The 24,253-nt window shown below is 52.1% G+C and overlaps 1 protein-coding gene across 1 annotated transcript in view; it reads right to left on the bottom strand.

Annotated features, from left to right (window-relative positions):
- Positions 1-24,253, bottom strand: part of ATM (ATM serine/threonine kinase) — a 1,586,045-nt gene that overhangs the window by 435,099 nt on the left and 1,126,693 nt on the right. The window lies entirely within an intron of this gene.

Below are 24,253 nucleotides of genomic sequence, written 5' to 3'. Positions count from 1 at the left end.
GCTCCAGCGGGTTCAAAACGCTGCGGCCCGACTGGTGACAGGTCTGCCTAGGCGATGCTCGGTGTCCAATACTCTGCGCTCTCTCCACTGGCTCCCTGTGCAGCAGAGGATTAGATTTAAGGTTCTCTGCTTTGCATTTAAAATCCTAAAGGGTACTCCCCCACAAATCTTGGAGAAATTGCTGATCCCCTATGTCCCCTCTCGCACTCTTCGATCGCTAGGTCAGAATTTAGCAGTGGTCCTGCGTTTTAAGTTGAGCAGAATTGGTGGCTGCTCCTTTCGAGGCCTGGCAGCGAGTTGGTGGAATTCTCTTCCTCCACAAATCCGGGCCATCGATGAGCTCCTTCAGTTTAGACAGGCTATCAAGACCTTTTTATTTGTTTAGTTTATCTGTTGGGTCTCGTCTCCTTTTGTCCGCTTTTAGTGCTGTGTTGTGTTCACCTTCTCAAAGCGCCAGGACGCCCCTTTGCTGGGGCAGCTGTGCGCGGTACAAATAAAAATAACATAACAAAATAAAAATAAAAAAATAACAACAACGTGTGGAATTTAAGGCACTTTGTCTAGCACACAAGGCACTGCATGGCGGGGAGCCTTGGATGTGCAGAAACTGTTTCTATGGTCCTACCCGAAACGGAATCTCAGATCAGCCAATACTGGGCTGGTTCAGATCCCCAAAATTCGCAGGGCAAGATGTGGAGGCAGGAGCCTATCATCTTGCAGCTAGACTCTGGAACAGGCTGCCGACTACTATTAGGCATGCAGCCAAACAGGCTCCAGTTTAGGAAAATTATTAAGAACTGGCTATTTCCCCCCAAATAAGCTCCATGACTTGCCAGAACAACACGTCACATTACCCTAGCGCCAAGACGCCTTGGCATTCACACGCTCTATAAAACTGTACTTACTTACTTACTAATGCATAGCAAATATTGATGCACTGTACAATCCATCATGAGATGGTCAGTTTCTTCACTGCTTTCCCCTTCTTTGCTTCAAAGAATACAACAAAGAGTCCTCCTGGTGTTTTTTTGGTGCAATCGATGCAGAACTACAAAGCTCTTTTTGGGTCCAAGAGCTGGAGGCTTCTCATCCTTGTAGGAGTGAGACGGAGTAAAGAAGGTCAGCAGCATGATGCTTTGGCCGACATGAAAAGGTGTCCTCACCTGCGGTACAAAAGAGGCACGGGTTCGAACAACAAGTTTGTCTGGGAAGAAGTGGGTGTACCGAGGGTGAACAGAAAGCGCCTGCAGGTTGCTGACCCTCCTAGCCAAAGTGATGGACACCTAGAAGACTGTCTTGATAGTCAGAAGACGTAGAGTCAACTATTCATAGGTTTAAAGGGCGAACGCATTAAGGTTAAAACTAAATTAAGATCCCATTGGGGTAAACAAAAGGTTTGAGGGGAAACATATGTTTAAGAGCCATCAGAAAACATGCCACAACAAGTGACTTGAACAGGGAGTGTTGATACGGTACATGCAAAAAAGCAGAGATGAAGATACCACTTTAACTGTGTCCAGAGCAAGGCCTTGCCGAACTAACAATACAACAACAAACATCAACATGTCGGATAAGGGTGCAGAAAGAGGGTCAACCTGATTTTCAGTGCACAAAGCAATAAACTTTACCCATCAGTAAGCATATATACGGGTTTCAAGGAGGAAAGCCTGTCTGCCAAGATGACCTCACAGACTTCAGAGGGGAGATTGAAGACTCTCAACTGCTGCTGCTCAATCTCAATGCACGAAGATGGATCATGTGAAGGTTCAGCTGCAGAACCCTGTCTTGTTGTTGTGTCAGGAGAGACTCCTAAAGTGACGGTCTGACTGGAAGACCAATGCTCAGGAATTTGGGATACCATACCCTCTCGTGCCCAACCCAGAGCTACAACAATGACTTGGGCCCGGTCCATCCTGATCATCTTCAAAACTTGGGGCAGGAGTAGAATCGGCAGGAAGGCGTACTGGAGTCTTCAGCCCAACTTGAGGTGAAATGAGTCTCTGAACAAGCTACCTTGGAAACTCCAACGAGCAGAAGTACTGACATAGCGAGTTCTTGTTGGTGGCGAATGGATGTAACCAAGTTTCAACCCAGTCGCGGAAGAGGCCTTGCACCACCTCCAGATGTGGATCCCCTTGGTGATCTTAAAATATATTTAGGTCACATCCTAGTCCACTGTTATTTTGCACACAATGCCACTTCAGTTTGGACCCAGACATATGTCAATCAGCCTTAACCCTGCTCTAATGGGAGCAGTCTAGCTCAAACTGCCAGACTAGCTCCTCTCTAAATCGGAACACAAGCAACCTAAGATCAGTTTCCCATGATTAGGGGTCATCAGCCAGGTACAGCTTGGTCCCAGTGACGTCCCAAAAAGTGCTACACACTGAAGTATACATAAAGTGATGGATGGCATGCTTGAACTAATCTCAGCCATTGGTAGTCATCCAGGCTGCTTCCCAGACCATTGTTATTTTGCCCACCATGCCACTTCAGCTTGCTAGGCCAGTTCCTTCATGAACCCGTAACAAAAGCAACCTAGGACCGGTTTCGCCCAGATTAGGGTTCATCAGAGGTATAGCTAGGTTTCAGTGACACAGTGTGCATTGAATCCATGTGTGGAAGTACTCTCCCCAATTAGGGCGATACACTGAAGAATACGGAAAGTGATAAATGGCATGCTTGAATTAATCTCAGCCATTGGTAATTGCTCGGGCTGCATCCCAGTCCATCATTATTTTGCACACCATGCAACATCAGTTTAAACCCACCCATTTGCAAATCAGTCTTGACCCTGCGCCAATGGGAACGGTCCAGCCCTACTCCTCCAAGCCAGTTCCTCCCTGAACCAGAACACAACCAAACTAGGACCGGTTTTGTCATGATTAGGACTCCTCCAAGCCTAACCAGGATTGAACATTCCTTTATGAGAAATCTGCTGGGCTTGCCCGTAAGCACCCCGTTGGTTCCCATTAGGCTCGACTTAGGGTTGGTACCTGTGGATGAGGAGGTGGCGCTACGACCAGTGATATATTGGAAGAGACTCTGGTCCTCTCCGGAGCTGGGTTCTTTTCGGGAAGAATTTAAGGGGGTTTGGTCCCAAATTAAAAGTAGGAAAATTCCCTGGTTAACCCATATTAGGGATACTTGTGACAAGATTGGTCTCCCAGAATTATGGGGTTCCCCGGAGGTTTCATGTTTGGCAATTTCAAGGGCAAATCTGGTAGACCAGTACAGGCACTATAATCTTATGAGCCTTCATGTGAATTCTGGTGTTGGCAGATTGACTGCCCAGTTTCTCCAAATTAAAGTTGACTACAGGAGGGAGGAATTTCTTGATCTGATTTTTCCTGCTGTTGCTAGGAAGTTGTTCTTCCAGCTGAGAATAGGCAGTCTACCGCTTAGGTCTTTTACCACCAAATGGGAGCCAAAAATAAATACTGACTGCCCTGCCTGTGGTTTTCGAATGGAAAATGAAAAACATGTTTTTTTCTTTTGTCCAGTGTACCATCAGTTACGTAATCGTTGGGTAAAACCCATTTGTAAAAATCTGGGATTTAGAGACTGTGAAAATGCTTTAAGAGTACTGAAATATGATACCCACCCTTCGATTGTTTTTGCAGTCTCCCGTTTTTTAAATGGTATGTGGATCAAACGCAGAATTTTCTGTAACTAAGCAACAAGTCTAAATGTGTTTCACATTCCTTTATTGTATCTTATGTACATTTTTGATTTTTTTATATATATTTTTTTCTTTTTTATTAAATTTATTTATTGTATAATGATGAATTGTATGTTGTTATAGTTTATTTGTACTTTTATGGCCTTTGTGGCCGAAATAAAGATCTTGATGATGATTAGGGCTTATCATTTAGGTATAGATTGCTTGCAGTGACCAATTGTGCACAGGAACCACACCTGGGCATACCCATCCCAACCCAGGAGTGATGCATCTGTAACCAGTGTGAGATCTGGGTAGTGAAGGGGAGCGGGGTCTGCTACTGACCCAAACGTGGTTTGTTCCAGGATAGAGGAAAACAGACACCCATGTGCTTGTCAGCAGCAGACTCTACTACAGCAAAGCAATCTACACCGGCACCACCCAGAAACTCCTAAAGAAACTGCAGAACATCCAGAACGCCTCTGTCACACTCATACTGAACATCCCCTGCCACAGCCACATCACCAGTCACCTGACAGACCTCGACTGGCTCCCAGTCAACAAAAGAATTACCTTCAAGCTCCTCACGCACGCCTACAAAGCCCCCCACAACGCCTGACCTGCGTAACTCAACCACCACCTCTACAAACCTACCAGACATCTCCGCTCGGCCCAGCTGGTCTTGGCCACCATCCAACGGATTTGAAAAACCTTAGATGAAGGAATATCTTTCTCCTACCTTGCTGCGAAGACCTGGAACTCCCGGCCTCAACATCTTGGGCAATCACTGTCACAGCCTCAAATCAGGAAGGACCTTAAGACCTGGCTCTTCCACTGACCCACAGCCACGCACTCCCCGCAGTGCCTAGAGACCCTAATGAGTAGTCATGTTTTACAAGAAACCTGGCAGGTGGCATTACGTAGTCTGGAGGTGGGTGATGACCACCTAGGACGACCCTGACTTCAACAGCCAGTCATCAAGGTAGGGGAATACTGAAACCCCTGATCCCTGCAGAAGGGCACTGGTAAAGCCAAAGGGAAATACAGCAAACTGAAAGTACTCGTGTCCACCAAGAACCACAGGCAACATCTGAGGACGGTATATGGAAATATGCGTTCTGCAAGTCCAGTTACCATCCAGTCTCCAGGGTACAGGGCAGACAGTACCTGAGCCAACGTGAATATTATGAATTTCTCTTTTCTCAGGAAGTTGCTGGAAGGGCACAGATGTGGTATAGGACAGAGGTTTCCGTCCTCTTAAGCACCAGAAAATTTTGCTAAAGGAGCCTGCACTTTATTATATAATACAGAAAGGTGGTCCTCTGTCAGTCGATCTGAGGACGGTTGCAAAGGTGGAGGGATTTCCGTGAATGGAAGGGTCTAACCCCGCTGAACGATTCGGAGCACCCATTTGTCAGAACTTATGGACTGCCAGTGAGGCAGGAGGTGCTTGATCCTGTTGCCAGCTGTTTTCCCATGATGTTCCCATGATGTTAAAGAGGTCTGGAGGATGCAGCTGCAGGGGGGTGGAGTGGGGCGGACTGGGTTGATTTTTGGCTTTGGTTCCCTCAAGACTTGTGGGAGGCGCGTCCACAGTATCAAAAGGAATGGGGGCCTGCTAGGCATGGTGGCTGGGTGGGAACTGACGCGGTTTGTAGCCCCTAACATAGCTGCGGAAGGCAGAGTGAGGCTGGCGTGGGACCATGGTGAATTACAAAGACTGTTTGGTCGCCTACTGTCCTTGAAGTGCACGAGCGCAGAATCTGCCAAACAGGTGAGTGCCATTGAAAGGCATGTGCATAAGAGATACCTGGACATCCCAGAAAAGCCACTAGACTGCAGCCAGGCGTTATGGCCGAGCACCACTGATGAAGCAACCACTGATGAAGCAATCACTCTACCCAGAAATTCTGTCATCTCCATTCCACAGCGTAACGAGAACTTTGCTGCACCCCTGCCATTCGTAATAGTCTGGGTCAGGATGGCATGTGCCTCCTCCAAGATCATGGGCAGCACTAGTGCGACCAAGTCCAACACTGTATTGGTATACCAGCCCAAGATGCATGCATGTTCATTGGATGCAGTGCAAGGCTGGTGAAAGAGAAAATCCTCTTGCCAAAGGTGTCCAGCCTCTTGGATTCCCCACCTTGTGGTGTGGTAGGGAACGTACTAAGATTAACCTTGGACGTTGAGGCCTGCACAACCAGGCTCTCAGGGGTGGGATGCTGGGTGAGGAAAGCTGGATCCCCAGAAGTATGGCGGAGGAGGTGGGCAACTGTCCTGTGTACAGGATCACCTGTTCAAGACTTAGATCACGCCACATGCAGGACATCATTGAGGGCTTCATTAAAGGGGAAGAGAGCTGCCATCGGGGCTAAGCCGGGTTGAAGCACCAATGAACAAGTTACCTACCTTCGGTAACGATATATCTGTAAGAAACATTAGTTAGTTAGATTCCTTACCTTAGAATATACCCAGGCGTCAGGCTGGATCCAGAAAGATTTTTGTCAGCAATACCCTTGCGCGCTGCTAAGCGTCGTCTGCGGCTCCGCATCCGTCGTCGGCGTCGTGATCGCCGGGATGACGTCGTCGGAGTACTTAGGCGCTGCCCTCGTGCGCGGACGTCAGTTCTTGTACATAGCTTTCCGTGCCAGGAACGCAGAGCCATGCAAGAGACCGACACTGGTGCCATGAATCTAGGGCCCTGAAAGGGATGACCTTAACCCTAGATATCGGTTCGCAGAACGGGGAGGATGGGTGAGACGGTAAGGAATCTAACTAACTAACGTTTCTTAAACGTATATCGTTACCGAAGGTAAGTAACTTGTTCATCTGAAAGAAACACATTAGTTAGATTCCTTACCTTAGAATAGATACCCCAGCAATACCAACGCCGGTGGTGGGTCTGCGAACCAAGATCACACCAGAAATCCTGGAGAACAGAACGGCCAAAGAAGCCGACTCTCCAGACTTGGCTGTCCAGGCAATAATGTTTGGCAAACGTGTGCAGCGAGGCCCACGTTGCTGCCTGACAAATGTCCTGCAAGGGGACTCCCCGGCACAGGGCAGTGGTGGCTGCTGTGGCCCGAGTGGAATGGGCCCTCAGCCCCACAGGAGGTTCCTTCTTAGCCAATGAGTAACAGGCCTTAATGCACAAAGCGACCCACCGAGAGATGGTTGGCTTGTGCACTGCCTGCCCCTTCTTAGCACCCACATAGCCAACAAAGAGTTGGTCGTCAACCGGGAACTGTTTCGTGCGGTCCAGATAGAAGAACAGCGCCCGTTTTGAGTCCAGACGGTGGAGCCTCTCTTCCTCTTTCAAGGGATGCGGAGGCGAAAATAAGGTGGGCAATGTAACAGACTGGCCGATGTGAAAGGCAGTTACCACCTTAGGGAGAAAGGATGGACTAGTCCTGAGAAGCAACCTTGTCCGGATGGACAGAGAGGAAAGGAGGCTTAGAAGATAGAGCCTGGAGCTCACTCGTCCGTCTAGCAGAGGTGATGGCAACCACGAAAGCAGTCTTAAGAGTCAGAAGACGAAGAGGACAATTATGAAGGGGCTCAAAAGGAGCGCACATCAGATAGGTTAACATCAGGTTCAAATCCCACTGAGACATTACGAAAGGGACAGGAGGAAACATATGAGTAATGCCTTTAAAGAATCGAGCAACAAAAGGGGACTTGAAAAGAGAAGGCTGATCAGGAAGCCGTAAGAAAGCAGAAACAGCTGAAAGATATCCCTTGAGGGTGCCCAGAGCAGAGCCCTGCTGGGCCAGGGAAAGAAGAAAGAGGAGAACCTCAGAAAGAGGGGTGGAAAGGAGATCCACCGCCTTTGCTGTGCGCCATGCCACAAATTTGTTCCACCTGCAGGCGTACACCGTTTTAGTGGAGGGACGCCCGGCTGCCAGAATGACATCACAGACTTCAGGAGGCAAGTCAAATGGCATCAACTGTCGCCGCTCAATCTCCACGCATGGAGGTGGAGGCTGGACAGGTTCGGGTGGAGGACCATCCCCTGCTGCTGCGACAGAACGTCCTACTGAAGAAGCAGTCGAACCGGGGGATAGACTGAGTAGCTCGGGATACCAGTATCTTTGTGCCCAATCTGGAGCGACAAGGATGACTTGGGCCCAGTTGCGCCTAATCTTCTTCAGCACTCAGGGCAGAAGTGGTATAGGCGGAAAGGCGTACAACAGACCACAACTCCACTCGCGCCGAAAAGCGTCTCCGAGCGAGTCCCGCCCTGGAAATTCCAACGTGCAGAACTGATGACATTGCGCATTCTCGTCGGTGGCGAATAGATCTAACCAAGGCTCTCCCCACTGTCGAAAGAGGCCTTGCGCCACGTCCAAGTTCAGACGCCATTTGTGATCCATCATGCACCGGCGGCTGAGTTCGTCCGCCCTGGCGTTCAGAGAGCCCGCCAGGTGATGCCCTGATGTTCCAGCCGTATCCAGAGGCATAGAACCTCCTGACAATGGGTCCACGACCCCACCCCGCCCTGTTTGTTGCAATACCACATGCCGGTGGTGTTGTCCGTGAACATCCTGAACTACATTTCCCCGAACAGAGGGAAGGAATGCTTTCAGTGCAAGCCGGATCGCCCGCAGCTCCAATAGGTTGATATGGAGCCGGGACTCTGCCAGAGACCAGAGGCCTCTGATCTCTGCCTCTCCCATGTGGCCCCCCATCCCAGGAGGGACGCATCCTTCACCACTACATGCTCCGGTTGGGGTAGGGAGAGGGATCTGCCACTGACCCAATCGCGGTCCGTGAGCCACCACTGCAACTGTCTTGCAGTGCCCTCTAAGATCAGGACGTGGTCGGACAGGTTGCCCCGATGCTGGGCCCACTGGAACTTCAGGTCTCACTGCAGAGCCCGCATCCGCCATCTGGCATGATTTACCAGCAGGATGCAGGAGGCCATCAGTCCTAGCAGCTGCAGCACCAACCTGACCGAAACTCTGGATAAAGGCTGAAAGATCGGAATCAGAGCCTGAATATCCCGAACCCGCTGTTCCGGAGGATAGACCCGGAACTGCACCGAGTCCAGAACCGTTCCGATGAAAAGGACCTTCTGGGAGGGACTCAGATGCGACTTCGGCACATTGATGGAGAACCCCAGAAAATGCAGGAGGTCGGCCGTAGTCTAGAGGTGGGAGACGACTGCCAGGGGTGAGCCCGCCTTCAACAGCCAGTCGTTGAGATAGGGGAAGACTGGAACCCCTAATCTGCGCAGATGAGCTGCGACCACCGCCATCACTTTCGTGAACACCTGAGGGGCACTAGTGAGGCCGAAGTGGAGCACGTTAAACTGAAAGTGCTCGTGGCCTAACATGAACCGCAGGTAACACCGGTGGGCCGGCAGGACGGGGATGTGGAAATATGCGTCCTGCAAGTCCAACACTACCATCCAGTCTCTAGGGTCTAGGGCAGCCAGAACCTGAGCTAAGGTGAGCATCTTGAACTTCTCCTTCCGGAGGAAGGCGTTGACGCTCCTGAGGTCCAAGATAGGGCGTAGGCCCCCTTTGCCCTTCTTGGTAAACCAGAAAGTAGTGGGAATAACAACCCCAACCTACTTCTGGGTCAGGAACGCGCCTGATGGCCCCTTTGGCCAAGAGGGCCGTAACTTCCTCCTGCAGAAGTTGCAAGTGATATCCCGACATGCCGTGGTACTGCGGTGGCATGGCTGGAGGGGTCGCCTTGAAGTGGAGGGAGTAGCCCCTTCGGACGATTTGCAGCACCCACCTGTCTGATGTGATAGTACATCAGTGGAGCAGGTGATGGCGAACTCTGCCTCCCACTGGCGTGAAATGGGCCTGAAAGCTCGGACTAGGAAGGCTTTGAGGCAGATGCTGCTGGGGCAGATGTGGGCTGACCGCCTCTCTGTCCCCCTGCTCCGCCTCGGCGGAATCCACATCCGCGACTGCGTTGAGGCAGGGTCTGCGGCCAGTGGCAAAACGGATGTGTGGGGGCTCCCCTTCCTTTGCCACGAAAGGGGCGAAAAGCTGAAGTTTGCGGGCGCGGGCCGAGAGGCCCAAGGACTTGGCCGTAGCCCTGGAGTCCTTAAAGCGCTCCAGCGCACTATCCGCTTTGTCGCCAAAAAGGCGACGGCCATCGAAGGGCATGTCCATGGGGGTGCTCTGGGCATGTCCATGAGGTTGCTCTGGACATCCCTGGAGAAATTCGTATACCTCAGCCAGGCGTGGCGACAAATCGCCACCGTGGTCGCAATTGCCCTACCTAGCGAGTCCGTTCTGTTAAGCCCACATCGTATCGAGTACCGTGCTGCATCCCGCCCCTCAGCAAGAGCCTGGGCGAGCCGTGTCTGGGCCTCCTCCGGACACTGGGGCAGAACGTCTGCCACCGTATCCCACAAGGAGTGGGTGTAACGGTCCAAAAGGCACGCGGTGTTGATAGACCGCAACCCCAAACTAAGGGAGGAAAACAGTTTCTTCTCAAACTGTTCCAACCTTTTGGATTCCCAATCCGGAGGAGCGGATGGGAAGGCGGTCTGGGAGGTAGAGGCCTGGATAACCAGGCTCTCAGGGGTGGGGTGCACTGACAGAAAGCTGGGGTCGCCCGGGGCGATGGCGCCGGGCCACGTTCTGGTCCACAGGAGGGACTGTGGAGGGCTTGGACCAGGTGCCCATCAGAACGTCAGTCAGTGCTTCATTGAACTGCAGCAGAAGCTCCGAGGAGCTTACTGGTGGTTGAAGCACTTCAGTGAGGAGGTTAGTCCTCACGGCCACTGCAGGGAGCTCCAGATGAAGGGCTTCGGAAGCCCTGCGCAGCACCACAGAATAAGTAGCACTCTTCTCCGTAGCCACAGAGGGAGGAGAGATGAAGCCAGTGTCAGGGGAGGTGCCGAGACCACTGGCATCCCCCAGCTCTTCTGCCCAGTCCTGACTTAACTGGCACTGCTGTGCCAGAGGGTCCTCAGACCCCTCCCAGTCGTCCCCGTCATCCGACTCTGGTAGACAGGCTGAAAGGTCGGAGCCGGGCGGTAGTTGAATTGCTCATCCATCAGCGCCGGAGACTGGGACTGAACCTGGGGACGACGTCGTCCGAAGACGGCACCGAAGGGGTCCGCGGAGGGGTCGTAAGGTCAACCGGCGTCGACCGGGATCCAGGCCTGGATCCCACGGGGGCCTGCGGCGTCGGGACCGAAGTCGACGACGGGGCCGGAGCTGCCGGTCGCTAGGCCTCCCAGTCGGACCTGCGGGGCCCGAAGGCGCGCCGGCAGGCCTCGACGGCGGAGCGAGACTCCTCATGGCCACGAGGAAGTTTCGGATCTCGCTCGGAGTCGCATTAGGCCGAGGGACTGGAGAGGATGGGGCCGGATGCGACTCCTGCGGCTCCGGCTAAGCCGCGCGGGTGGTGCCGCCCGAACCCTCAGCCGAGTCGCGCGACTGGCGAGGGGAGTCAGAAGAGTGATGTCGCCTCTTCGACTTCTTACTGTGCCTCGACTTACCAGAATGCGAGGACTTCGACCCCGACGAGCGGTGATGGCTGCGGCTCCGCGACCGGTCCCTCGACCTCCTCCTCGACCGGGACCTTGAGCGGCGAGGAGCCGACTTCCGGATCTCGAGCAGCTTGCGGGACCGCTCTCGCCTAGCCTTCGAGGTCACGGCCCGGCAGTCGAGGCACGACTCGGCATCATTGTCGGCCCCAATGCAGTAGAGACACCGGCGGTGGTGATCCGTGACCGACATCAGGCGGTGACAGACGCCGCACGGCTTGAACCCGGGCATCCCTACCGGTCGACTCGAAAGAGGAACCAAAAAATTTCAAAAAGTTTAGTCAAAAAGTGACTAAAGGGTATGCTCTTCTTGGATCTGCGCTTAATAGCACGGAAAAAAGAACTGACGTCAGCGCGCGAGGGCGGCGTCCAAGTACTCCGACGACGTCATCCCGGCGATCACGACGCCGACGATGGATGCGGAGCCGCAGACGACGCCTAGCGACGCGCAAGAGTATTGCTGACGAAAATCTTTCTGGATCCAGCCTGACGCCTGGGGATATTCTAAGGTAAGGAATCTAACTAACGTGTTTCTTTCAGATGTAAAGAGACAGGTCACTGAGGGCAGTGTAAAGTCCAGCATCTCAGCCACCCGCCACACCACCATGACAGATTAAGGCCCTTCTTCCTCCATAGCCACACTAATAAATGTAGGAGAGTAGGGTCTGCAATCCTATGATCACCCAGATTTTTTGCTTTTGCTTCATTGGTTTACGACTTTCCCTGGCTGTGGGCCTGCCAATCAGACCCACAGCCTAGCTGTTCTCTCTCGAAATTAACACACATGTACATTAGGTGCATCCAATAATTGGAACTGGGCCGCCGTATCAGTCCCTGTATCAGCATACCACAGGTATCCAGGGCATCGGTGTACCCAGGGCCTACCAGGGGCTGCAGCATGTATTATGCCACCCCTGGATGGCCGCCCAAATCTGACACAACTGGCTGCGCGACAGCTGGGGCAAGGTGGTGTAAGCACCCGTTGCTATAGGTGTAGTATTCCTATGCCTAACCCTAAAATGGACACATGGATTCCTATCAGTCACTCCTATGGCAGGCCTTATCAATCCTGAGGGCAGAGTGCTGGGAATCATGTGGGATGGTGCTCTGGCGCGAGCTGAGCCCGTCGACGGCTTGCGGAACCAAGTCCTAATAGCCGTTCCATGGTGACGCGTGCCAACTACCTTAAAATGCATTATAATCCTCGCGGTTATTTGCTGACTTTGGCATCGCATCACCCACACATGTCGAGTAAGGTGTCATACGAATTGGAATACGAACCCCTCGCCAATTCTGGCGACGGGGTTAGCATTCCCCCCTTTTAGAGGGGCACGACATGGCAGTAACCTTGAACCCCGGTTAAAAGTTGACTCAAGCCTCAGCATCACAAAATGGATGCTGCCACCAGACACAAGTCTGACCTCCTGCTGCTGGGAGACCTTCCAGCGGAGGGAGCTTGGACAAAGGGTTTCCTGTCGAGGGCGGTGTTAGCACCATCCCAGACAGGGTTTGTGTATCCCAGGTAGGCAGGGCTGAAAGGAAGGTGATTGCAAGTGGCACCCCGGTGCTCACTGTGCATAGCCCGGCTCAAACCAGTTTCGGGGGCAACCCTGCCCCTGAGCTGGGGCGAAGCCGGACAAAGGATAGGGGTGTAACCACCCCCCTCCTGGCCCCACTCATAGGTAGGACCTAGTCACGGGCCAGCCCCTTTTCTTAGAATAAAGGTAGGAGTGAGTCCCCTTCCCAAATTGGATAATTCTGAATCTTGAACTACTTTCCACGAAAGGAACTCTTGACTTTTTCTGAAGACTCTCCCTTGTGGCTAAGGAGTAGCCACCCAGCACCAGCAGGCACCACCTAAGCGCTTGCGGTTTGCTGTACGTCTCTCCCACGGATCAAGACTGCCCAGCTCGACGAGACCCGGGTTCCCTGCCATCTCTGACCTCTACCTACATCGTCAGCCCAGCTGAGAGTCGTAGGTGTGACGAGACCTGCGGGACCGGCCATCTTCAGAACCTGCACGACGCTTATCTAGCACGCCCACCGAGGGACCCTCGAGTGAGTGTACCTAGGGTTTGAGAAGCCCTAACCCTGAGCAGCTCCAGCACCGAAGTCTGCCTCCCCAGCATCCACGAGGTCTGCGTGGGGGCCCTTCCGCTCCTTGCTGTTCACCGCGTTGTCCGGCCACTCGCCGACCGGCTTGTGGCCCACCTTCACGACGCACCACGATAGTTTTTCATCACTGGTCTGGTTGCTCCAGGCTGGCTCTTGCTCCCCTTCAACAGAGGAGTACCCCGGACCCTCCTGGTCCACTCCAGACGTCGTCTCGACTCCACCGCGTGGGCTTGCCACTGCCAAGACCTGCTGCCCCACTCCTGGGCCCAGCATCATCGACAGCAGACACCTTTGTGGGACAGCTCGCCCTCCATTCTGGTCGCCGCCGCGCCTCCTGGTCCGAGGAACAGCCGAGTCCGACGTCATCCACTCACCTGGTCGAGGTGACTTCAGCCGGTACCCGCCTGGTGCCCACACGACCTCTGGCTAGCGGTTGAGAACTGAGTCCCCTCTGCTTTCAGGTTTCCTTCATCACCGATCCAGGCTTGGATCTCACTGAACATCGACACTGGTCGCCTGCCAGCAACTTCTTCTTTCAGGCTCCTGAGACTACAACGAGGACTCCCGACATCTTGCCGAACCTCACGCAGCCGCAGCCTCTGGGCTAGGTAACTCGAGCATTTCGGTGCTCCATCGCAGGTTCGCTCTACAAGTGTCCAGCTCCTTTTTCGTTTAGTCCCACTGATCGGGTCACTCCGGAATCAGTAACTCCAGACTCTAACCATTTGCATCCCACTGTTAGTGTAGATGGTTTCTCGTGCCCCTCGGGCATTTGTGTAAATTGTGCAACTTGAAGTATTTTCATAAGAGTTTTGTAGTGTGCTTAGCTCCCTGACTCATAAAGAGCCAGGGTAGTCTTGTTATAAATAAATATCCTTTATTTTCATAACAACTTGTGTGGTGTCCTTTCACGCGGTGTTCAAGGGGTAAATGTGGTGGTAAAACAGCTGGCTTAACACGCCCTCTAGAGTTTAGCCTAAAGACTGCTCTTGTCCATGCTACTAGGATAGCTGGTCTATAAGGTTGACTTACAACCAATCATCAATAAGGGTCGTTTGGAATGATACACAGTGATCACTAGAATAGTGAGCACTACATATCAGGCCAACTTCTCACATTGGTGAGCAGCGGTTGGGATTTGAGCTTGCTGTTGTTTTACCACACACGTATCCTAAGAATATCAAAGTGAAAGATCACGTAAGTACCCAGGTACATATAACTTAACTTAGAATACTCTGAGTTCTACTGAACCAGCTGTTGTAGTGTAACAGGGCTTAGCACACCCTGACTACAACTCTTAGCAAGGGATCAGTAGGTAAACACATAGTGTAGGTAGGTGCATCACTTACACCTCACTAGAAGCATGTCGGTCCACGGAGAGTCTGCGGAGACTCCCTTAGTGGTCAGTGACCCTCCACAGGTCGTGTCACGATATGCAGCTCTTAGCTTCAAGGAGATGAGACAACTGTGTGCCTCCAGGAAGCTAAACCAGGGTTCTAACCCTACCATCGCAGTTCTGATAGGTCTCTTAGAGGCGTACGATGCTAGGAGGTCCTCTAACACAGGTCTCCCCAATGCTGATGGGAACATGCCTCCCTTAGAGGGAACCCTTGGTGACCCAGACCTCGACCTCCATACAGAGGAGGAAGACGAGGAGGAGTTATCAGGAGACGAGGCAAACAAAGGTCCAGTGGTAGTCGGCAGGCTTACAAGGACCAACTTAAGCAGGCATGAGAATGGGACTGGGGGAGCCCCGGGCCCACGCTCAAGCAGGCCTAACCTTGGGAACGGACGAGCTAGTTCTCTCTCCAGAGGCTCTAACAGATCTGTTCGTACACATGTCTCTCAGGCACCTTCTCAGAGAGGAATGACGTCCCCTCAGAGAAGGGAGCATGAAGCGAAGATGAGGGAAGTCAATCTGAGGATCGAGCGGGAAGAACTTGCCCTCGCCAAAGAAAGACTTGCCTTGGCCCGAGAGCAGAAATTAAGTGGGTTAGATCCCACTGGTGGCAGCATTCTCACTAGAGAGAAAGACAGGGGTATAGACACTAGACACCTGAGTAAAATAGTGCCCCCCTTTAGACAAGAGGACGACATCCACAAGTGGATAACTGCTTTGGAGAGGGCCTGCACTGTCCAGTGCGTCCCCCCCAGTCAGTGGGCAGCTATACTGTGGCTCTCATTTGAAGGTAAAGGTCGAGACAAGCTCCTCACTACTAAAGCTGAGGATGCAAACAACTACCAAGTCCTGAAGAACACACTGATTGATGGGTTTGGCTTAACCACGGAACAGTACAGGTTGCTGTTCAGGGACACCCAGAAAATTCAGTCTCAGGATTGGACTGACTTTGTCGATTGTGCCACTAAGGCTTTGGAAGGCTGGTTGCCGGGTAGCAAGGTTACTGATTACACAGGATTGTACAATCTTATCATGAGAGAACAGATTTTAAACAACTGTCAGAACCAATTGTTGCATCAGCACCTTGTCGACTCGGATCTGACCTCTCCCCAAGAATTGGGAAAGAAGGCAGACAGATGGGTCAGAACAAGGGTCAAGCAGAACCAGACTCAGAACCAGGGTGGTCAGAAGAAAGCAGACCAAAAGGGTAGTAACAAGAACGAACAAAATGACCAGAAGTCTTCGACAGGTCCCCAACAAACCAAAGAGGGTGGGGTCAGGCTTCACAGAAGAAGAAGACTCAAGAAGGCCAGTCAAAAAGGTGGTGCCAATACTGTAAAAGTAAGACTCACTGGTTTAGTGAGTGCACCAAGAAAGGAGGGCAAACTCCTGCCACTGCAGCCCCTAAGGCACCTGCACCCCCTAGTACAGTCAGCAGTGGTAGTGCGCCTCCCAAGGCATTGGTTGGGTTAACCTTGGGAACCGAGGGGAGTGACGACTTAGTCAGCACGCTCACTCAGGCCGTCCTTGTCTGTACAGGGGATATGGATATGTCCCCTGATGCCAGTCCTAATACTTTGGGCAAATACCGACAGACGCCTTTGATCAATGGAAAAGTGGCTCAGGCCTACAGGGACACTTGTGCCAGTGTCACCATGGTGACGCCTAACTTCGTGGACCCTGGACAGATCATGCTAGGTACCAATTACCTAGTGACCAATGCCAGCAATGTCACTACCAACCACAGTATGGCAGTTCTTGATTTCTCCTGGGGAGGGGTGTGTGGCCCGAAGAAAGTTGTGGTTAGTTCAGACCTCCCCGTAGAATGTCTGTTGGGCAATGATTTGGAAACGTCACAATGGTCAGAAGTGGAGCAGAGGACTCACATGGAAATGTTAGGCTTGCCAGCACATGTCCTTGCTGTGACCAGGTCACAGGCCAAAAGATGCCCCACTGAACAGGTGCTGGATCCTGGAAGAACGGACCAGACACCTTCCAAGAAAAGGAGCAGTAAGGGTAAGGCCTCGCCTTCCCCCTTGCCCCAGGTCGTGGATCAAGTCTCGGAGGAGGCTGACCTTAAAAGAACTGAGGGAAACTGAGCCAAAAGAGCTTGAACCTGGTCAGGTTGAGTTTCTGGGCTCAGGGGGACCCTCCAGGGAAGACCTGGGGAAGGCACAGTTAGACTGCCCCTCACTTGAACCCCTCAGACAGCAGGCTGCTGCTGAGGCTGCAGGGAACGCCACAGGTACCCACAAAGTGTACTGGGACGATGGACTCCTGTACTCCGAGGCAAGAGACCCCAAACCTGGCGCGACCAGGAGGCTGGTCATCCCCTTGTCTCTGAGAGGTTTCCTTCTTACCTTGGCCCACGAGATTCCCCTTGCAGGTCACTTAGGCCAGAATAAGACTTGGGACAGAATTGTTCCACACTTTCACTGGCCCCACATGTCCGAAGATACGAAGGAGTTTTGCCGCTCCTGTGTCACTTGCCAAGCCAGTGGTAAGTCAGGTGGCACGACAAAGGCTCCCCTAATACCACTGCCGGTGGTGGGGGTACCCTTTGAACGAGAGGGGATCGACATTGTCGGACCAATGGAACCCCAGACAGCATCAGGGCACAAGTTTATACTGGTGGTGGTGGACCACGCCACCAGGTATCCTGAAGCTATTCCCCTTAGGACCACTACAGCACCTGTGGTGGCACGGGCCCTAGTTGGAGTGTTCTCCAGAGTGGGCTTCCCTAAGGAGGTTGTCTCAGACAGAGGTGCAACCTTTATGTCGGGATATCTGACTGCAATGTGGAAGGAGTGTGGTGTCAACTACAAGTTCACCACACCCTATCACCCACAATGCAATGGGCTTGTTGAGAGATTCAACAGGACCCTAAAAGGGATGATTCACGGACTACCTGAAAAGCTTCGGCGGAGATGGGATGTCCTGATACCCTGCCTCTTGTTCGCCTACAGAGAGGTCCCGCAGAAGGGGGTTGACTACAGCCCTTTTGAGCTTCTGTTCGGACATCCTGTAAGGGGACCCCTTTGTTTGGTAAAGGAAGGATGGGAGAGACCTCTCAGAAAGCCGGCATCAAACATTGTGGACTATGTGCTCGGTCTCCGCTCGCGGATGGCGGAGTACATGGAAAAGGCATCTAAAAACCTTGAGGCGAGCCAAGAATTACAAAAAGCTTGGCACGACCAAAAGGCTGTCCTGACTGTGTACCAGCCTGGACAGAAGGTGTGGGTGCTGGAGCCAGTGGCCCCAGCAGCACTCAAAGACAAATGGTCTGGGCCCCACACGATCATTGAGCAAAAGGGAGAGGTCACCTACTTGGTAGACCTGGGAACTCCCCGGAGCCCCCATAGGGTGCTCCATGTAAACAGGCTCAAGGCATATGTCGACAGGGAGGGCATGGGCTTGCTCATGGCCACAGATGAGGGACAGGAGGAGGAGAGTGACCCTCTCCCGGACCTGCTCTCTCAGAACCCTGACGATGGGTCAGTAGATGGTGTTGTCTTTTGTGGCAGCCTCTCTGGACCTCAACAAAAGGATTGTACACAGGTTCTTCAATCCTTTCGACATATGTTCTCTCTGACACCCAGTCAGACCAATTGGTGTACCCATGAGGTCGACACTGGGGACAGTCTGCCCGTAAAGAGTAAAATCTATCGACAGCCTGATCATGTCAGAGACTGCATCAAGACAGAGGTGCAGAAAATGTTGGAGCTGGGAGTCATTGAGCCCTCGGACAGCCCCTGGGCTAGTCCCGTAGTTCTCGTGCCGAAACCTCACACCCAGGGCGGTAAGAAAGAGATGAGGTTTTGCGTGGACTACAGAGGCCTCAATGCAGTCACTAAGACAGACGCCCAACCGATACCAAGAGCAGACGAACTTATAGACCGGTTGGCTTCGGCCAACTACTTAAGTACGTTTGACCTGACAGCTGGGTATTGGCAAATCAGGTTAGCTGAGGAGGCCAAGCCCAAAACAGCATTTTCTACCCCGGGTGGGCATTATCAGTTTGTGGTAATGCCCTTTGGTTTGAAAAATGCACCTGCCACCTTCCAAAGGCTGGTGAATCGAGTTCTCACTGGGTTGGACGACTTCTGTGCGGCGTATCTGGACGATATCGCTGTCTTTAGCTCCACCTGGGAGGATCACCTGGTCCACCTGAGGAAAGTGTTAGAGGCCCTGCAAAAGGCAGGCCTCACTATCAAGGCCACTAAGTGCCAGATAGGGCAGACACAGGTTGTATACCTGGGCCACCTTGTAGGTGGAGGCCAGGTTCAGCCATTGGAGAGCAAAATACAGGCCATCCAGGACTGGGCTCCTCCAACCACCCAGACTCAGGTTCGAGCTTTCTTGGGCCTGACTGGTTATTACCGGAAATTTGTCAGAAATTACGGATCCATTGTGACCCCGCTAAACAACCTGACAAGTAAAAAGATGCCAAAAAAAGTTCAGTGGACAGCAAGCTGTCAGAAGGCATTCGATGGCCTAAAGCAGGCCATGTGCACAGCACCTATCCTAAAGAGTCCAGACTACTCCAAAACATTCATTGTCCAAACAGACGCTTCTGAGTTGGGTGTGGGAGCTGTTCTATCTCAGCTGAATTTTGATGGTCATGACCAGCCCATAGCTTTTATTAGCAGGAGGCTGACCCCCAGAGAGAAGAATTGGTCAGCTATTGAGAGGGAGGCCTTTCCTGTGGTTTGGGCCCTGAAGAAGTTGAGGCCATACTTGTTTGGCACTCACTTCAAGATTCAGACCGACCATAAGCCCCTCTTGTGGCTAAATCAAATGAAGGGTGAAAACCCCAAACTACTTAGGTGGTCCATTTCCCTACAGGGGATGGACTTCACAGTGGAGCATAGACCTGGCACTGATCATGGCAATGCAGATGGGCTCTCCAGGTATTTCCACTTAGAGCAAGAAGACTCACCTGGTCAAGGTTAGCTTATTGTCCCAAAGTTTGGGGGGGGTCATGTAGGAGAGTAGGGTCTGCAATCCTATGATCACCCAGATTTTTTGCTTTTGCTTCATTGGTTTACGACTTTCCCTGGCTGTGGGCTTGCCAATCAGACCCACAGCCTAGCTGTTCTCTCTCGAAATTAACACACATGTACATTAGGTGCATCCAATAATTGGAACTGGGCCGCCGTATCAGTCCCTGTATCAGCATACCACAGGTATCCAGGGCATCGGTGTACCCAGGGCCTACCAGGGGCTGCAGCATGTATTATGCCACCCCTGGATGGCCGCCCAAATCTGACACAACTGGCTGCGCGACAGCTGGGGCAAGGTGGTGTAATCACCCGTTGCTATAGGTGTAGTATTCCTATGCCTAACCCTAAAATGGACACATGGATTCCTATCAGTCACTCCTATGGCAGGCCTTATCAATCCTGAGGGCAGAGTGCTGGGAATCATGTGGGATGGTGCTCTGGCGCGAGCTGAGCCCGTCGACGGCTTGCGGAACCAAGTCCTAATAGCCGTTCCATGGTGACGCGTGCCAACTACCTTAAAATGCATTATAATCCTCGCGGTTATTTGCTGACTTTGGCATTGCATCACCCACACATGTCGAGTAAGGTGTCATACGAATTGGAATACGAACCCCTCGCCAATTCTGGCGACGGGGTTAGCATTCCCCCCTTTTAGAGGGGCACGACATGAAAGTAACCTTGAACCCCGGTTAAAAGTTGACTCAAGCCTCAGCATCACAAAATGGATGCTGCCACCAGACACAAGTCTGACCTCCTGCTGCTGGGAGACCTTCCAGCGGAGGGAGCTTGGACAAAGGGTTTCCTGTCGAGGGCGGTGTTAGCACCATCCCAGACAGGGTTTGTGTATCCCAGGTAGGCAGGGCTGAAAGGAAGGTGATTGCAAGTGGCACCCCGGTGCTCACTGTGCATAGCCCGGCTCAAACCAGTTTCGGGGGCAACCCTGCCCCTGAGCTGGGGCGAAGCCGGACAAAGGATAGGGGTGTAACCACCCCCCTCCTGGCCCCACCCATAGGTAGGACCTAGTCACGGGCCAGCCCCTTTTCTTAGAATAAAGGTAGGAGCGAGTCCCCTTCCCAAATTGGATAATTCTGAATCTTGAACTACTTTCCACGAAAGGAACTCTTGACTTTTTCTGAAGACTCTCCCTTGTGGCTAAGGAGTAGCCACCCTGCACCAGCAGGCACCACCTAAGCGCTTGCGGTTTGCTGTACGTCTCTCCCACGGATCAAGACTGCCCAGCTCGACGAGACCCGGGTTCCCTGCCATCTCTGACCTCTACCTACATCGTCAGCCCAGCTGAGAGTCGTAGGTGTGACGAGACCTGCGGGACCGGCCATCTTCAGAACCTGCACGACGCTTATCTAGCACGCCCACCAAGGGACCCTCGAGTGAGTGTACCTAGGGTTTGAGAAGCCCTAACCCTGAGCAGCTCCAGCACCGAAGTCTGCCTCCCCAGCATCCACGAGGTCTGCGTGGGGGCCCTTCCGCTCCTTGCTGTTCACCGCGTTGTCCGGCCACTCGCCGACCGGCTTGTGGCCCACCTTCACGACGCACCACGATAGTTTTTCATCACTGGTCTGGTTGCTCCAGGCTGGCTCTTGCTCCCCTTCAACAGAGGAGTACCCCGGACCCTCCTGGTCCACTCCAGACGTCGTCTCGACTCCACCGCGTGGGCTTGCCACTGCCAAGACCTGCTGCCCCACTCCTGGGCCCAGCATCATCGACAGCAGACACCTTCGTGGGACAGCTCGCCCTCCATCCTGGTCGCCGCCGCGCCTCCTGGTCCGAGGAACAGCCGAGTCCGACGTCATCCACTCACCTGGTCGAGGTGACTTCAGCCGGTACCCGCCTGGTGCCCACACGACCGCTGGCTAGCGGTTGAGAACTGAGTCCCCTCTGCTTTCAGGTTTCCTTCATCACCGATCCAGGCTTGGATCTCACTGAACATCGACACTGGTCGCCTGCCAGCAACTTCTTCTTTCAGGCTCCTGAGACTACAACGAGGACTCCCGACATCTTGCCGAACCTCACGCAGCCGCAGCCTCTGGGCTAGGTAACTCGAGCATTTCGGTGCTCCATCGCAGGTTCGCTCTACAAGTGTCCAGCTCCTTTTTCGTTTAGTCCCACTGATCGGGTCACTCCGGAATCAGTAACTCCAGACTCTAACCATTTGCATCCCACTGTTAGTGTAGATGGTTTCTCGTGCCCCTCGGGCATTTGTGTAAATTGTGCAACTTGAAGTATTTTCATAAGAGTTTTGTAGTGTGCTTAGCTCCCTGACTCATAAAGAGCCAGGGTAGTCTTGTTATAAATAAATATCCTTTATTTTCATAACAACTTGTGTGGTGTCCTTTCACGCGGTGTTCAAGGGGTAAATGTGGTGGTAAAACAGCTGGCTTAACACGCCCTCTAGAGTTTAGCCTAAAGACTGCTCTTGTCCATGCTACTAGGATAGCTGGTCTATAAGGTTGACTTACAACCAATCATCAATAAGGGTCGTTTGGAATGATACACAGTGATCACTAGAATAGTGAGCACTACATATCAGGCCAACTTCTCACAATAAAGACCAGGCCAGTGTCTTGCATGATGTACAGATCAGTGGCATCAGCCAATTCTTCACACCAGTTATCCTTCCTCAGGCATGGGATCCTCAAGAAGGTCAGGATAATCATAAGGAGCCTCAGATCCAACCCAAGCATATTCCACACGGCTGTCAGAAAATGAAGGCATTATCTCGAAGGTCTTGGTCCGGTTGGCGCCAGAGTTGATGTCAGACAACCCCAGTCCGGCGCCGTATTGGCGCTGGGAATGACAATTGGGTTCCTGACACCAGATATGGTGGTAATGGACCGGACACCAGTGAAGGTCGTTGATTCGTAACTAAAGCCTGTCCAGATCCTGCTAACCTGCTGGCAGAAATCAAGTCGGGCCACCTTCTAAATCCATGGGGCCCAAAGGCTCTCCAGAGGGGTAGTTTCACCCAAATATTAGATGCATAACCTCAAAGAACTCTTTCAATTGGACGGGGGTCGCTCTTGGAAATTATGGGGGGTGGAGTGGACCTAGGTTAAGTCTCCACTGGGGAAGGAAGTGTGGGAGTGGTGCCTAAACTTGGGACATCAGTCCCGTCACACCTTGTACGATGACTTTGATAGGTGTGGTGAAGTTGAAGAACGATTCGACTTCTTGGCTGCCTTCTTCTTGTGCGACTTATCCAACAAAGATTTTGACCTTGATAATGATCAATGGTAATGACTCCGAGAGCAGGGCCATGACATTCCAAGTGACTGGGACCTAGAGCTGTGCGGAGTGGTACACTGCAGAGCAACTAGGAGCTTCAATGCACACTCCCAGGTGGGGGTCTGTCACAGACATCAGTGTGGGGTAGATTCCTCAGGGTTAACAACATAAGTTTCTTAAGAGAGAGCCTAAGGCACACCGGGAGAGTAATAGCTTGAAAATGCATCAGCATAAAGTTGAAATAAGCCTCAACAGGAAGTTACAGTTCAAAGCCCTAAGCTGGTGGATGAGAAGACCATTTCCTGAAATGTCTCCCCGTTTTGACTCTCGATCAGGAGGAGTAGCTGGGAATGTGTTGGGGTTAGTTTTGCTAGCAGATATTTGCATTAGCAAGTTTTCAGGGGAAGGCAAGATAAAAATGGCAGGTCCCTCCGGGCAGGGCAGTGGCATCACTCAATCTGGCTGCTGACCAGGGAGCCAGAGCACCGTTTAGCCCATGCCCCAACCAAGTGTTTGTAAGGGCCTTCGAAAGAAAGAAACTGCTGTCAGCCCGCAGACGTCCTGCCTATATAGGTTGCGCAGGTCATTTCCAGAGTGGAATAAAGTCAGTGTGAGGTCTACCGACGCACAGAGGTACTGATGAAAAGTTTCCAGATCCAGTCAGACACCTGGGGGGTATTTGAAAGGTGAGGAATCTGCTGCTAGAAGTCTCTATCAGAAAGATAGAACATCATCTATAATTTTGAAGGTGGTAGCCTTTGCAGAATTCTGACTGTTAAGAGGCAAGTAGGTTTTGAGTTTCAAGGAAGGTTGTCAATTGACTGGAAACATACTTCTCAATCACTTTACCCAGCTATGGCAAGCTAGTGACTGATCTGAAATTTGAAAGCTCATTAATGTCTTTTGAAGGTTTCTCTATGGTAGGAGCAATATCACCTGTTTTTGGGATGTCATTAAAGAGACCATGTTAGACCTGTCAGCCTTAGGGTAGTCTTCCCCCAAACTATTTGCCTGCTTACCATTTCTTTTTGCGGATTCTTTTTGTTGGCCTTAGAACTCTGAGCACTTTACCACTGCTAAAGTGCATGTGCTACTCCCCTAAACACAGTAACATTGGTTTATCCACAATTGGCATATTTAATGTATCTATAAACCCCAAGTAGAATGCACTACCTGTGCCCAGGGCATGTAAATTAAATGCTACTAGTGGACATGCAGCACTGATTTTGCCACCCACACAAGTAGCCCTATAAACATGTCTTAGGCCTGCCACTGCAGAGCCTGAGTGTGCATTTTTACTGCTATGTCCA

The sequence above is a fragment of the Triturus cristatus genome, chromosome 8 (genome assembly GCF_964204655.1).
Source record: "Triturus cristatus chromosome 8, aTriCri1.1, whole genome shotgun sequence".
NCBI lineage: Eukaryota > Metazoa > Chordata > Amphibia > Caudata > Salamandridae > Triturus > Triturus cristatus.
This window is presented reverse-complemented; position numbering and strand designations above follow the sequence as displayed.